This window comes from Thunnus maccoyii, chromosome 19 (assembly GCF_910596095.1).
Source record: "Thunnus maccoyii chromosome 19, fThuMac1.1, whole genome shotgun sequence".
NCBI classification, from domain to species: domain Eukaryota; kingdom Metazoa; phylum Chordata; class Actinopteri; order Scombriformes; family Scombridae; genus Thunnus; species Thunnus maccoyii.
The window spans coordinates 22,698,095-22,714,928 of record NC_056551.1 but is presented as its reverse complement, the minus strand read 5'-3'; the positions used below and the strand labels follow the sequence as shown (position 1 = coordinate 22,714,928).

Here is a 16,834-nt window from a genome sequence, read left to right as displayed (position 1 = left end):
ATATAGCTTATTCATCTGTGCCATAGACCTCTGTTAGAGTGCTTCTCTAGTGTGTTTTGCTACATATTGCAACCTCTTGACTTTGTACTACATTGTACATTGTAAAGAACGTGCATACAATTTCAAGAGGTCATGGTATGCAGCACAGCAAGCTAGCAAAGCTCTGTAAACAGAACGGCATTCCTGTGGTTGTGCAGTTCCATCTGCCTTACACACAACTACTCTCTGGACACTGAACATGTGATCACTGTTATTAGTCTTTGGAGCCGTTTCTAAACAAACTACCATGACCAAACTGTTTGTGGTGAAGGAATATGTCACCCAGTGCAACAGTACGGCTCACTTTTGTTTTTAATCATTTTTGGACAACAACGGAGGTCTACCACACAGAGGAATAAGATATATCAGGCTCTGGATACACACACACACACAAAACTTGTAGGTAGGATCAGTTCATTGTTGGTTTGGCTCTGCACATGAGTTGACAATAATAAAAATATAGAAAATCACCAGCCATATCATTTAAATGGTGTGGAGACCCTGCCCATGAAACACAAACTGGCAGTGTCCTAGCCAGGTTGTGAAAATCACCCAAGATCTGTTTGCAATCCCCTGTGGACATTATGCACAAAACCTGAAAAGGCAGAAACAAATAAACAGTGCTATAACCCTTCAGGTATAAAAAGCCTTAAATTTAAACAAAACACAACTTTAACTCACAGATAAGAGATGATATGACTGGTTGCAAGCAGGTATTACCAAAGCTATGTGTAAATATTCTGTACCAATAAAACAGCTCTGACATTTCTGTTTATGCTAAAGGGTGAGTACAGGAGGGAGAGAGACCAGTCCTATTTTGATGAGGCAGCAAACACACATAGAGCACAGCGGCTTATCTGTGACCGCTGGGTCCTTATAAACACAAAGCGATTATGCTGAAGACGTGATAGAAACATTTAACCAACATGTCCTTGTTTCTCTCTGTGGTGCTCCGCTGGCCTTCGGGCAGAAGCAGTTGAACAAAATAATAGAAAAATCACAGAGAGGCATTGTGTGGGAGGTTTAACTGTAAAGCAATTTTGATTTTCTTATGTGATAAATAAGTGCAAACTGGCTCAGTCTTGAAACACTAATGGAGATTACACAACATCCACAACTTAGGAAAAGATTTGCTTATTTACAGTTTTTTTTTCTGAACTAAAGGTGAAAACAAAGTTGTTGAGGTATAAAGACAGAAAGAATGGAAAAACTATCTGGAAAATCAGGCATTTACACTCTTGCAGATGAGGTAAGATTCTCACTTTTTGCATCACTTTTACACATGAATCATTAATTTTACTTTTTTCCAAGTTTTTCTTTTTTTCTCCTTTATGTTTCAGATATTAATTATTTTCCACATCACCGTTCTTCCCTGTTTCTAATATCTTTATATGAACATGTGTTGAACATTAAATAATCAGCATATATAACAATAAAAGCAAAGCTAGCATTCTGCTTTGTGTTTTGATACACATGTTCAGCTTTGTCTGTTCAAATCAAGCAGCAACTACCACAGCTTGAGGCCGGAGCCAGTGCCAAGTAACTTAAAGTGCAACGCCACCGATGGCTGCTACATGCTGGCTCCAATTAACTCCCATTCAAAAAGCGTCAACTTCTCTCCAGAAATACTGTGATTACTTTTTTTCAACAAGTCATTATGATCCAATCGCTAAACTCAGACCCTCTAATAAGTGTGCTGGTGGTAATTTTGGAAATTATTGTTCCACAGACTTATATTAGGCTCTGATGTCTGCCATGTGGGAAATGACTGACAGCTGTGATTGACAGTTCACTCATGTGCTGCTCTCCCTGGCTCCTGGACTGATGCTGAGTCCATCGTTGCAATATTTTAAGTTTAATGTTACTTTATTATGGTACCAGCTCCTTTAGCACAATTTAGTTAAAGTAGCTAACGTTAGCTCAAGTGTGCACTGAAGTGTTTGCTTCAGTTTGAGGTAGTGGGGTGTGTTTCCAAAGCATGAAAGGCAACACCCTGCTCTCCTTATTTGGAAGGTCCTGGCTCAAAATGGAAAAACAAATTGCTACATCCATCTTTATATACAGCATATGGTTCAAAAATGAAGAATGCCAAGAGAGTACTTTTTTAATTAGCCTCCTCCAAAATAAAATACAAAAAAACCAGTATGCTTGCGTCATGTTCACCTCTTTTAAATTTTTCTGCTCAGACCTTGAGGAGATAGTGTAGCCTCCTCTGCTGTAATATAGGTATACTTAATAGGTCAGTTTCAAGGTCCCAACAAAACTATGTGTGATTGCACAGATGCACGAAGCTGACATGTATGATATGAGCATGAGTATCTATGTGTGGTTGAGTGTGGTAATGGAGCCAGGACATATTAGGTACAACACAAAGAGCCATCGCCCTCGAGCAATGGGCTCAAGCCTTAAAGAGCCATCCCACTGACAGGGCCAGGGTCCATGGAGCTAATCAGACCCCTGGGACATGCTCTCGGGTAACAGGTTTTGTTGTTGATACTTGGGGATTCTCAACACATAAGGACAAAGAGGGATAAAGTCAGTCAGAAGGTCTTTCTCTCCCCCTCCTCATAGTCCACCTTCGGCAGGGTGCTGGCTGAAGAACGTGGCTGAATTAATGCGCTGGAATGTTTGAGTATAAAGTTGACAGCTTTCATTTAATTGCAAATAGTCTCACCTCTCTGAACTGATCGACTCACATGCATGATGCAATGTATAAAAGGCAGAAGCCAGTGGCTATATGCCTAAGAAAGCTATAATTGCACTGACCGATTGAATCTATTAAAAAATGATAATACTGTATCCTAATTAAAGGAAATATTACTCTAATTAAAGAAAAGCTTCCAGGATGTTTTTTTCATGCAGTAAGAAACTGGACAATTGTTCAACAGCAACATTGCTTTTCAAAACCAAAGCACCAGAGCCTTGGGACATGCTCTCAGGCAACAGTTTCTGTCATAATGCTTGGGGATTCTCGACACACAAGGACACGGATGCACACAGTCAGTCTGAAGGTCTTTCTCTCCCCTGCTCATTGACCATATTTGAGGGTTCTGGGTGAAGCGGTATATCATTATAGTATATGTTAATACACTGCACTATCAATCAATCAATCAATCAATCTTTATTTATATAGCGCCATATCACAACAGAAGTCATCTCAAGGCACTTTTCACATAGAGCAGGTCAAGACCGTACTCTTTAATTTACAGAGACCCAACAATTCCCCCATGAGCAAGCACTTGGCGACAGCGGTAAGGAAAAACTCCCCTTTAACGGGTAGAAACCTCAAGCAGACCCCGGCTCTTGGTGGGCGGCCATCTGCTTTGACCGGTTGGGTTGAGAGAGAGAAAGAGAGAGGGAAAGGGGGAGGGGGGACAGAAGAAAAACAATGACAACAACAAACAACAACAAGCACAAGCAGCAACAGCCAGGGAAGGATGCCATCAGGACTGTGAAGGACCGCGAAGGTTCGGCCCGGGACTCAGGTTTTTCTGTGAGATGAGAAAGCACAAAAAACTCCGGGGAAGAAGAAAAGTTAGTGACATGCATTGCTGTTACATGAATGCATACAGATGGAAAGGAGGAGGAGGAGAGAGGAGCTCAGTGCATCATGGGAAGTCCCCCAGTAGTCTAGGCCTATAGCAGCATAACTAAGGGCTGATCCAAGGCGAGCCTGGTCGGCCCTAACTATAAGCTTTATCAAAAAGGAAAGTTTTAAGCCTACTCTTAAACATAGAGAGGGTGTCTGCACCCCGGACTGAATCCGGTAGATGGTTCCATAGAAGAGGAGCCTGATAGCTGAAGGCTCTGCCTCCCATTCTACTTTTACAGACTGTAGGGACCACCAGTAAGCCTGCATACTGGGAGCGCAGTGTTCTAGTGGGATAATACGGTATTATGAGCTCTTCGAGATATGATGGTGCCTGACCATTAAGGGCTTTGTAAGTTAGGAGAAGGATTTTAAATTCTATTCTAGATTTTACAGGAAGCCAATGTAGTGAAGCTAAAATGGGAGAAATGTGGTCTCTTTTTCTAGTTTTAGTCAATACACGTGCAGCTGCGTTCTGGACCAGCTGGAGAGTCTTTAGAGACTTGTTAGGGCAGCCTGATAATAAGGAATTGCAATAATCCAGCCTAGAAGTAACAAATGCGTGAACTAGTTTTTCTGCATCTTTTAGGGACAGGATGTGCCTGATTTTTGTGATATTACGTAAGTGAAAAAAGGCAGTCCTTGAAATTTGATTTATGTGGGAGTTAAAGGACATATCCTGATCAAAGATAACTCCCAGATTCCTTACGGTGGTGCTGGAGGCCAGGGTAATGCCATCCAGAATAGCTTTATCATTAGATAATGTGTTTCTAAGGTGTTTAGGGCCAAGCACAATAACTTCAGTTTTATCTGAATTTAGTAGTAGAAAATTGCAGGTCATCCAGGTCTTTATGTCGTTAAGGCATGTTTGGAGTTTGTTTAACTGATTGGGTTCATCTGGCTTCATTGATAAATATAATTGGGTATCGTCTGCGTAACAATGAAAATTTATGGAGTGTTTCCTAATAATATTACCTAAAGGAAGCATATATAAGGTGAATAGAATTGGTCCAAGTACAGAACCTTGTGGAACTCCGTGTCTAACTTTTGCCTTCACGGAGGATTCATCATTCACATGTACAAACTGAAATCGGTCTGATAAATAGGACTTAAACCAGGTTAATGCAGTTCCTTTAATGCCAATTAAATGTTCCAGTCTCTGCAAAAGGATTTGATGGTCAATTGTGTCAAATGCAGCACTAAGATCTAACAGGACAAGTATAGAGACAAATCCTTTGTCTGATGCAGTTAGGAGGTCATTTGTGACTTTCACCAGTGCTGTTTCTGTGCTGTGATGCGCTCTAAATCCTGACTGAAAATCCTCAAATAAACTATTGTTATGTAGAAAGTCACATAACTGATTAGAGACTGCTTTCTCAAGGATCTTGGATAGAAATGGAAGATTAGATATAGGTCTATAATTGGCTAAAACACCTGAATCAAGAGTAGGCTTCTTAAGAAGAGGTTTAATTACAGCTACTTTAAAGGACTGTGGTACATAGCCTGTTACTAAAGACAGATTGATCATATCTAGTAAAGAAGGGCTCACTAAGGGTAAGGCTTCCTTAAGCAGCCTAGTTGGGATGGGATCTAAGAGACAGGTTGATGGTTTAGCTGAACAAATCATTGAAGTCAGTTCAGACAAGTCTACTGGAGAAAAACAGTCCAAATATATGTCAGGATTTACTGCCGTTACCAAGGTTCCTGTGTTTGGGGAGAGAACGGTGCCTGTTGAGGGCAGGAGGTGGTTAATTTTGTCTCTAATAGTTAGAATTTTATCATTAAAGAAGCTCATAAAGTCGTTACTACTGAGAGCTATAGGAATACATGGATCAGTAGAGTTATGACTCTTTGTCAGCCTGGCCAAAGTGCTGAAAAGGAACCTAGGGCAGTTTTTATTCTCTTCTATTAATGCTGAGTAATAGGCGGCTCTGGCATTACAGAGGGCCTTCCTATATGTTTTAAGACTATCTTGCCAGACTAAGCGAGAATCTTCTACTTTGGTGGAACGCCAAATCCTTTCCAATTTTCGCGATGTTTGCTTTAATTTGCGGGTTTGGGAGTTATACCATGGAGCTAACCTCTTACGTTTTATTATCTTCTTTTTTAAGGGGGCGATGGAGTCGAGTGTTTGTCTTAGTGAGCCTGCAGCACTATCAATAAGATTATCAATTTGGGAGGGACTAAAGTTAACATAAGAGTCCTCTGTAGTATTGAGACATGGCAGTGAATTCAGTATTGACGGAATTGCTTCCTTAAATTTATCTACAACACTATCAGAGAGACATCTACTGAGGACATTTTTATCTAATGGTGTGTAATCCAGTAATAGGAATTCAAAAGTTATTAAAAAATGATCTGATAAAATAGGATTTTGTGGAAAAATTATTAAATGTTCAATTTCAATCCCATAAGTTAGAACAAGGTCTAGGGTGTGGTTAAGACGGTGAGTGGGATTATTTACACACTGAGAGAAGCCAATTGAGTCTAATAATGAGAGAAATGCAGTGCTGAGACTGTCACTATCAACGTCCACATGAATATTAAAATCACCTACTATAATTACTTTATCTGTACTAAGGACTAAATACGACAAAAACTCTGAGAATTCAGATAGGAATTCAGAGTACGGGCCAGGAGGACGATACACTATAACAAATAGAACTGGCTGTAAAGTTTTCCAGGTTGGCTGGGAGAGACTAAGAACAAGGCTTTCGAATGAGTTATAATTAAATTTAGGTCTAGGGTTGATGATTAGGCTTGAGTTGAAAATGGCTGCAACTCCTCCTCCTCGGCCAGTGTCTCGAGGAATATGAGTATTAATATGACTGGGGGGAGTGGATTCATTAAGGCTGACATATTCTTCATGACACAGCCAGGTTTCAGTGAGACAAAATAAATCAATACGATGATCTGAAATTAAATCGTTTACTAAAACTGCTTTAGATGAAAGAGATCTAATGTTCAAGAGTCCACATTTAATTATCTTATTTTGTTGTACTATTGCAGCGGTGGTTTTAATTTTTACTAGATTTTCATGAATGACTCTTCTTTTATATACTTTGGATTTAATTGATTTATGTGGTCGGGGGACAGACACAGTCTCTATGTGGTTTTGGGTGGGTAACTGCTCTAATGGAAGCGCAGAGAAGCGTGTAGGACTGCAGCTCTGCCTCCTGGTCTCAACTCTGGGTTGTCATGGTTTTGGTTTACTAATAAACTTCGCCATATTTCTGGATATCAGAGCAGCTCCATCCAAAGTGGGATGTATGCCGTCTCTCCTAATCAGACCAGGTCTTCCCCAGAAAGTCTGCCAATTATCTATGAAGCCCACATCGTTTGCTGGACACCACCTCGACAGCCAGCGGTTGAATTGTGACATGCGGCTATACATGTCATCACTGGTCAGATTAGGCAGCGGTCCAGAGAAAATTACGGAGTCCGACATTGTTTTAGCAAATGTACACACCGACTCAACATTAATTTTGGTGACTTCTGATTGGCGTAATCGGGAGTCGTTGCCGCCGACATGGATGACGATCGTACCATATTTACGCTTATTTTTAGCCAGCAGTTTTAAATTTGACTCAATGTCGCCCGCTCTGGCCCCAGGAATACATTTAACTATAGCTGCTGGTGTCGCTAACTTCACGTTTCTGACTATGGAGCTGCCAATAATCAGAGTTTGTTTCTCAGCGGGTGTGTCGCTGAGTGGGGAGAACCTGTTAGAAACATGAACTGGTTGGTGGTGAACCGTGGGCTTCTGCTTAGGGCTATGCTTCCTTCGGACAGTCACCCAGCCGCCCTGGCTTCCCGGCTGCTCGGGAGCTACCGGGGGAGTGGGAGCTACGCTAGGTCGGCCCGCACCGGATACTAGGGGCTGGCTAACTACATTAGCTGCTGATTGTTTTTCCATGGTGCGGAGCCGCGCTTCCAATTCACTAAGCCTTGCCTCCAGTGCTGCAAATAGACTACACTTATTACACTTATCACTATCACTAAAGGAGGCAGAGGAGTAACTGAACATTTGGCACACCGAGCAAGAGAGAGCAGGAGAACGAGAGGGAGAGAGAGAAGCCATCGCTAACTGCTTAGTTTGAGTTAGCTGCTAGTGCTAGCTGCAGAGCTAAAGTGACTAACAACTTGTGCGATTAGCGAGAAAAGTCGTTAAGAGAAAAGCGCTGAGAGTGGTTGTGTAAAACTAGCGAAAGTTTAAATATACAGCAGATATTAATCAACAGTAATGTGATATATATAGGAAAATCAACTGAGATGAGAGCAGCAACAACGCTATCAGTATACACAGTCGGCAACCGGAAATGATACAATACGCTTACCGTAGCACGTCAGCACCATTAGGTGGGAGCCTAATGGAAAAGAAAGTCAGATGTTCAGATACAGAACTGAAAAGAGAAGATGAGAAGAGAAGAAGGCAGCAAATATTTCTAATTAAGTAATATCTGGGTAATGATCCAACATTTGTTCATATAACTACAGTAATGTTATAGCTTGATGTTATTTTCCATTTACAGGGGTATTGATAATGATTTGGAGGACTAGCATTTGCATTATGCATTACTACTTCATTCACACCACGGACATAAGTATCAAGTCATACACCAACCCAACCAAAAAACAATATATACATATCATATACATATCCGAAATATTGCCTATTTTTCCTTTTTTCCAGGCTGTAGGAAAGTAAGGAAAGGTCTCTTAGCCACTGACTTACAGTTGCGGACTTCTGTATTTTTCCATAAGACAGCAATGGTGTGTTTGGCCTGCAAAAGGCTGAAAGTCATTATTGTCTTCTGCACCACTAAAAGTCCTTTGAAAATAGTCCCAGAATGCATAATTGTGGGAATACGGGCAACACAGTCCGAATAACTGTAGATAAGGTTTTCAGTACATTTTCCCCAAATTTCAGCACACACCCAAATGCAGACACTGCATTATTAGACATTTATTACATGGGGTGCTTTGAAAGAATTAATTTCATGTTGCTTTAATTAATATTTGACCAACAGGGAAATATGGCATTTGGTTTTAGATGCTACAGTAAGCATCGTGTGGATCCAGCTGGCAGTTCACAGGCATATTCATTGAAACATTCATTCACTGATTCATTAATTTATTCCCTCTCTTAAACCCCCACTTGGACTAACATGAATGAGAGTGGGGAAGGGCAATAATATTTATCATGGCATGTCAATTTTTACATTGATATCAATATATATCAAGATATTGTTAATATATAAAACCTATAGTAAATATAGCAAACATACAGTATAAAAATCACCATACAACAGTTCCACTCATTGATTTCTAATTATTACTCACAAAAGTCTAATACAGCCAGAGACGTTAAATGGATAGCTTCCTTAACAACAACAAAATCTCTGACCCTTGACAGATTTATATATTTTCATATGAGAGTAGTGAACCAGTATTATTCATTTTTACACAACACTTAATTATGTGTGAGATTTTTTCATTAACTAAAAAATAAATAAAAACCCAGAAGAAGGGTGCCTGTGTTATGAGCCTATCATGCCACCACGGGCCAGAGAAAAACATACCATGTCCTCTTAGTATAATAATATTACTCCAATATCTGATTGGAAAATTTTCCACTCGGGTCAGTCTGCAGAGATATACTACTGCTTATGTTTTATGGAAATAAAATGTCAAAATTGACTAACTGGATCCCCCCAAAGCCTCTCCAGTAATCTTGCCCTGAAGCTTCTGACATTCATGCAAAGGTGAAGACAAACTGTCTTTGGTGATTGGTGCAATATTGCTCTAGGGGTTAGAGCAACTGCCAGTCAGGGGTCTTGCAATACAGCCTGGATTCTGGTCCAGATTTTCTCTGTTAAGCATGCTGTGTTACTGGGAATCAGAAGAAGAAGAAGAAGAAGAGGAAGAAGAAGAAGAAGGAGAAGAGGAAGAAGGAGAAAATGCAAGAGGCTAAATCAAGAATAGGAATGAATACATGCATCATGTTCCAAATCACAGGCTATTCCATATTTCATTGTTTTCAGTATAAGTCTTATCATATTCATGTATTCATAATATATAAGTGCAAATGGAAAAATGCTACAGAACATGCAGAAAGATGTGAGGTTAATAATGCAGGTCAAGGGTAAAATGCAACTGACAGATATAAATTACCTCAAAGGAATTATGGCTCTGTGCACATTTCCTTGCTTGTGGCAGTTAAAATAAGTACTACTTATTTTAATAGTAGTCCCTGCACTCAAATTATTCACACTAATGAAATTTTATTTTAAATTATTTGAATGTTTATAATATCAAGATGTAAATGCAGACACAACATAATGTATGAATACAAACAAACGTGTTTGGTGAGCCGTACTGAGGATGACAGGATGGAGAAGAATATATGCTTGTTTACAGGAAGAACAGGAAGAAAGATTAATTAATGTCTACTGAACATTATGCTTTTTTTTTGATATACAGTACTTCAGACTTGACATATTTGTGTAGTTATGAGTTTGTTAGTTGAAGTGTTATAAAAGTAAACTGTGTGGGGGAAAAAAGAAGAAACCAAACTGGGCCTACTGCCAACTGCGCCACTGGCAGTGTACATCTTAAAACAGCATAAAGATATCTCAGAACACAGTTCAGATCATGTATCACATCCTCTGAGACCAATTATCTGTTTCCTTCTTAACCACGCAACTCTCAATTTCCCCTTGTTTCAAAACAAAACACAATAAATTATGTGAGGAGATGAGTGGATTATTATGTGAGGCAGCAGAGAACCCTCTATATTTTGAAATGTAATATTGAAGTAGTGTTGGCAGTAAATATACAAAGAAACTTTCATTATCCTATATTTCAAACACATTCATTTCCATATGATCAAACAAATCCTCTTGAGGTTGGATTGTGTATGACTGATGTGTTTTTTGTCATGCTGGAATCAATAATTATGATGAAGAAAGTCTTTGTTTCTTGATGAGAGTGTGAGTAACCTCGGCTCAGTCATGGATGAAGCATATACTTCTTCTTTCTACTCCTTCTTAGCTGTTGATGTGTTGAAAATCCCAACAAAAGAGACACATCATAAGATCACTGTCAGCCTAGTTAGATAAGTGATCTTGTCATGTATGATAACCATTGATGAAAAAAGTACTCAGATCTTTTACTCAAGTAAAAGCAGCATTACAACAATGTAAAAATACTCCATTAAGAGTAGAAGTCCTGCATTTAAAACTTTACAGAGGTATTATCAGCTAAATTTACTATAAAAGTACTAATTTTGCATAAAACTGGCCCCTGTTACAGATGTATTAAATTAATTTAATAAATTACATTATTAATACTGAAGCATCAATGTATGGAGATGGAGCTAGTTTGACCTACTTTATATACAGATAGCTAGTTTAGTCCAGTGGTTCTCAACCTAGGCGTTGGGCCCCTCTAAAGGGCCACAAGATAAATCTGAGGGGTCATGAGATGATTAATGGGAGACGAAAGAAGGAAAAACAGTTCTAATACGCAAATCTGTTTTCAGTTTTTGGACTTTTCTCTAATCTTTGTGTTTTTGGTTAAATATTGGATCATTTGAACAGTTAACGTGAAAACCATGTGAGAAGTTAAGTGGGGAAATTTCATACAAAATACGTAACTACACAGTGATATTTTGTAAAGGGTCAAAAGCCAGAAAGGTTGGGGAGTACTGGTTTATTTTTTAACCCTAGCTGGGTTTCCATTCAAATGTATCACAAATTTTAATCAAATTTTCAGAAAATCTGCAAAAGAAAATGTGAATTCATACACATTTCCATCCACTACTGTTCATGGATATAAGCAGCAGGTGGCGCTAATTCTCCAGTCAGGTGCCATTATACCACTGCAGAAGAAGAGGGTGCAACAAGCTAAACAAGTGCCAGTCAAACATCATACAGTGGATAATAACGTAGAATACATGATGGAAATATGATATTTCTGTTTGTTTCAAGTAGTAATTTGAGGATTGTCTCCTCATCGCTCCACACTGATCTGCTGTTTTTATCTGCCATAATTTTTTGTCTCTTCAGAGGAGCAGAAACGTGAGTTTCTTTTTTAATCTTTATTTCAAACTGTTAACATACACAGTATAGAGAAGAAACATCAGAATTACGCTCATACAGAGGAAACATAAGTAATGTCAGTTAAATGTTCGCTACATCAGAACTTATTCGGCAAAGGTGTTTCTATCTCCCATTTAGCACATTAACTCTTTAAAAAAAAGGCAAAAACCACCTCAACCAAGTGAAAAAACTTTTTTGCCAAATTGAGGAAGTTTTTTTTTTTTTTTTTTTTTTTCGAATTTTGCTGTTTCCATCAACCTTTTCTAATGCAACACTTAAAAATATGCATAAAAATACACTGATGGAAACACGGCTAATGTGTTGTAATTCATAAACTTATAATATGTTATTTTATATAAAAATTGAATCTGAAAAGAAGTTAATAACTAAATCTGCCAAATAAATATAGTAGAGTTGAAGTATAAAGTAACATAAAATGGAAATACTCAAGAAAGTACCTAAAAATTGTACTTAAATATAGTACTTGAGTAAAAGTGCTTTGTTACATTCCACCACTGATGATAATGTATAATTTGTGCTGTATCCATATAAGGAGTACAAAAATGCCTACACATTAACAAAACTGGATAAAAGTTGTGAAAAAGTAAGGCAAGTACATTGCAAGGTCTTAAATCAGCGCTAGACAGCTCCGGTGTTTTGCTTGTCTGCCACTGTGAATTGTACCTCTGGGAGATGGAGAGACACCCTTTACCCTCCTTTCCCTGTCGACCTTGAGCAGGAAAACCAGAGGAGGTGGGGATTGGCTCCAACCCAAACTTGAATAGTCATCTGTCCTCCCCAATCAGTCAGCCTTTCTCGCTTAAAACAAGGGCAAAGTACCGGAGAGAAAACATACAGGGGTAAAACACAGGTGTCAGTGTAAAACAAAGGAGAGGCCGATCTTGCCAAAATCTCTAGGAATCTACAGGAAGCCCCTGCCCTTGTTGGATGCCTTATCCCTGGAGAGATAAAGACGTTTGTTCCAAAACACATGTGCCAGATTGAGATATAAAGTTATGGTTGGTGTTAGCCAACAGTGACAGTGGATGACAAGTGTGAGAAGAAGTATTTGATAATGCAGAGGTATAAGCGATGGAGGTACATTTTAGACTTGGCAAGAGTCTATCAGTAAAGAAGTGATGTGCAGGTCAGAACTGATGTCACTTGAATCTACGGGTGCTTGTCAATTACCCACCCACCACCTCCCCGACCCCATGGTTCTATCCAATTTGAAAATCCACATCTGCCTGCACCTGCGTAAAACCATTATTCCTCAGTCAGCGGGCTACTGCACACAAGCTACTATTACTTTTAGCTCTGTATGAATGAACCCCACACATTGTCACGATACAAGAGTATATCAGACAAAACTGAAGCCTCACACAATAAACAAAATGTTCTTCCAAAGTTAGAATGGTTGAGTTTTTCTTTTTTTTTTTTTTTTTATCAGAATCAGAAAAGTAGGTTTACACATAGAAGGAGTTTGCCTTTGTGTTGTGGTACATAATAAAATAGAAGGTTAACAGAAAAATACCACTACCACAAAAGATATGTACAATGAATATGTGAAATATAGTAAAAATATAGTAAAAATAGGTGAAAAAGTGTGAAGAGCTGAGGAATTGTACGAGATATGTGTAAAAGCTCACAGTATAAAAAAAACAGTACATGTAATGAGCAAATGTAAAATTACAAATAATTGCGTTAATGTAACGCGCCATCAGAAACCTCATGAGAGATTTCTGAATTTCTCTTTTTCTCTGTGCTTTTCTCACTGGTTTGGAGTGGGTGGGGCTCAGCTGGGAAAAGGTGACGTCACCTAATTCTGTTCACCAATCAGCATTTTTTGCACATTTGGATCAAAGTGTGATGACGGTTGAGGAGAGTTGTTTGCTTACTGTCAATCACATCTGATCAAATGTGTGTGAAACAGATTAGCAGTTTGAATTTCTTCCATTGTTGATTATGTCATGAATATTTAATGATATGCGGTACCTTCCCATTCTCTTAAATGAGAAAGTGTGTCCAAACTTTTTGGTACTGTAGATAAATACTTCATATCTGAAGCCAAGTTTTCAGGAGTTTTAAAACTGTGTACTTTGATATCAATAATATAGAAAAATGAGAAATGTAATGTAGATCCCCATTTCAACATCTTTCAGCTCATGGATTGGGTTTTAAGACCCGCAACTTTATTGGTTCGCTCCCCTTGGCGTTGTTTCCAGATGCAGCAGGCAGATGTTTTCAGTGAACAAGCTCTTATTAATCAACTGTACGCTACCTGCTTGGCACCATACGGCAGGCAGGCAGAGTTAGAAACTAGCTGGTGAAGAGAGTGGAACATTTAGCAGCTCAAGTGGCTCTTATTTCTAACCTCTTAGACACTGGTTGAGGCTACAACAGAGCTAAAGGGGGAGTGAATATTGGACTTTTGTCAGGTGGCCAGACTCATGACTCTTGTGAGTACTACTCCATTGGTGAAAAAAGGTATATAAAACCTTTTGTGGCTCTAGAGAAAGCTGCACAAAATCTTGTAAATTGCCTCAAGTGATGTCCAGTCAGCGTTGGTTAAGACTGAAGACTACAAGTTTGGAAATGGAAATAAGTCTGGGGGTGTGGAGTCAGAAAGAAGTGATGTTACCAGACCTCTGTAGCCTGCTCTTCATCTCTGCTTGAGACTAGCAGCTCCAGGCTACATGAAAAGAAGGCCACACCGCCGCTGTGTTTGGCTACTTGTCGTCGCCTGTTGCTGCTCCTGTTTGTCCTTCCTGTTTGTTTATAAAGCGCAGACCAGAGGGGTGTACTACAAAGCGAGTTCAACATACCCAGGCTTTCTTTGTGTGAGCTGGTTCAACAAACCCTAAACTCGAATCAGAGATAAGTGGTATCACAACAGTGGTTCAACAGTGGTTCAACTTTCTTTGTTAACCCACGCTTTCTGCTTCAGGCTCTGTGCGCGTTCCCTTTGGCGCGTCGTTTGACTCCTTTTCTGTACAAAACGGACTGATCGCATGCCACTTACTTCAGTCAGGAGGAACAGGTCATTATAATGGAGAGCTGTGAAGAATAAATACATTATCACAGCAAAAAGCAACACTGTTGCTGCAAATAAGACGAGAGAGGGATTCTGGCAGAAAATTGCTGATCGTATTAATTTGTAAGTTAATATATTTATTTTTTACACTCAATGCACTATGAATGACTCCCACATTCAGAGCTCTTAAACTTTAAACTTGATGCAGCAGATTTAAACATTATGCTCAAGAAGTGCATTCAGGTCTGACTCTGTCCCATAATGAAGGATAAGTGGAAATCACTTTAGTTTTTGGCCAAATCAAAGTGAAATAAATTTTATAGATTGAATATTATCTGTGATAAATACCAATAGTTTTTTTTAAATTATTTTTCTTTTACAATTTGAAATACAGTTTGATATATTTTGACAAAATCCTATCCCACAAGTAACCCTACCCCATTGCACCATTACAAATTTACAATATGACATATCAAAGCAATGGTAAGTTGCTGTATCTAATATTTGTTCTAATAGCTGCAGTATTGTAGTATAGTATTGTTAAATGCACTTGGCAGCAAATCAGATGGTCAGTGAAAGGGCAGCGCTTTTTATAGCTGATTTAAGTCGAAACTCCAGTTTAAGTTTGCAGCATAAGTTACCATAGTGATCTAGCCAGGTTAAAAGAGAGCCACCTTCGTGACATTGAAAACCCTGGCTTTAGGCTCAGCATACCTCGCTAACCCACTAATCTCGCTTTGTAGTACACCCCTCTGGTTGTCCTGTGATCTAAACTGAAGCTCAGAGGTGACCGCGCCTTTGCAGTTGCAGCCCCTAGACTGTGGAACAGCATCCCCCTCCCTATCAGATCTGTCCCCTCCATCGACTCTTTTAAGCTCAAAACTTACTTTTATGCACTAGCATTTGAATCCTTCTGATTTTTGGCTTGTGCCTTTTCCCATATGTTGTCCATTTGTGCCTACAAGCTATGTGCCTTATTTTTTATGTCAGTGTTTCTTGTATTTGTGATCCTAACTACCTGCTCTGGTCTGTACAGCACGTCGGTCAATGTGGGTTGTTTTTAAATGTGCTTGTAAATGAATTTGACTTTGACATTTGACTTTGACATTAGCCACTACTAGCATAGGGGGCACTAGAATAACATTTTGGGTGATATGGGCACCAGGTTTTGATAAGGAAGAAGAATGCATGGAATAAAAATGATCTATTCTGCTGCATAGATTTTGATCATTTAAAAAAAAAAAAAAGTATCCATCCTGAGTCCAAGAATGTTATACGAGTGCAAAGCGAAGGCGAGAGAAAAGTAGGACATCCTGCCACAGACTGCAGAAAAGTTTCTGTTTCTTCCTCGATAAGAAATGTTAAGGCTGCCATGGAAATGACTGATGAAAGCTTTGATAGCCTTTTGGGTACAAATTCAATATGTTCATCTAGCTACATTTCTATTCTATCCAGAGATGTGGTCCACACAGGAAAAGGAACAGAATTCACCACACAGAGCAGATGTGGGGTTTCTCAGATAATTCTAGCCCAGGGTGAATGGGCTTATATTTTGACTGAAATATATACGGTGATTATAAACAACACACCTTGTGGAGTCAGGGCTCATACATTAGGTTATTCGTTTGTTTACTCACCTGTTTATTTTCTTGCCTTCCTCACCCTCAGTGGCCATGAGGAGTTACGGCTGTTTGTACAGATGACACTGAACCACAGTCAGTCACTTGCCTCCTCTCTGCAATGATAATGAGCAGCACAGGGGTCTTTTGAGTGTCTTCTGAATGAAAGGCATTAAGAAGTAAATAGAATAAAATCAAGATGTATCTTGTCTTTTTTTTTGCCTGACATAAGCTGCTGTGATAATTCTTTTACTATCACTGAAATGTCCCAAAATGTAATCAACATAAATTTCTGCACATAAGCACACTTGCTTTGATCCACACGCTTCCAGCCGAGCACCTGTATGTTTAATTCATGGAGGCCTGTGGATCACTCAAAAGTCTTTTATTTTTGACTACAGGTGGTTGTACAAAGACAATGATGCTGCATTTTCTCAGCAGACTGGAAAAA

General features: G+C 39.1%; 1 long non-coding RNA gene across 1 annotated transcript; it reads right to left on the bottom strand.

The window, feature by feature from the left end:
- Positions 1-9,088: 9,088 nt before the first annotated feature.
- Positions 9,089-16,490, bottom strand: LOC121886059. The gene is made up of 3 exons (XR_006092665.1): positions 16,402-16,490; positions 12,415-12,549; positions 9,089-9,520 (listed from the first exon to the last, which is right to left on the bottom strand). It is a non-coding gene; the product is annotated as an uncharacterized LOC121886059 (long non-coding RNA).
- Between the last annotated feature and the right edge of the window lie 344 nt (positions 16,491-16,834).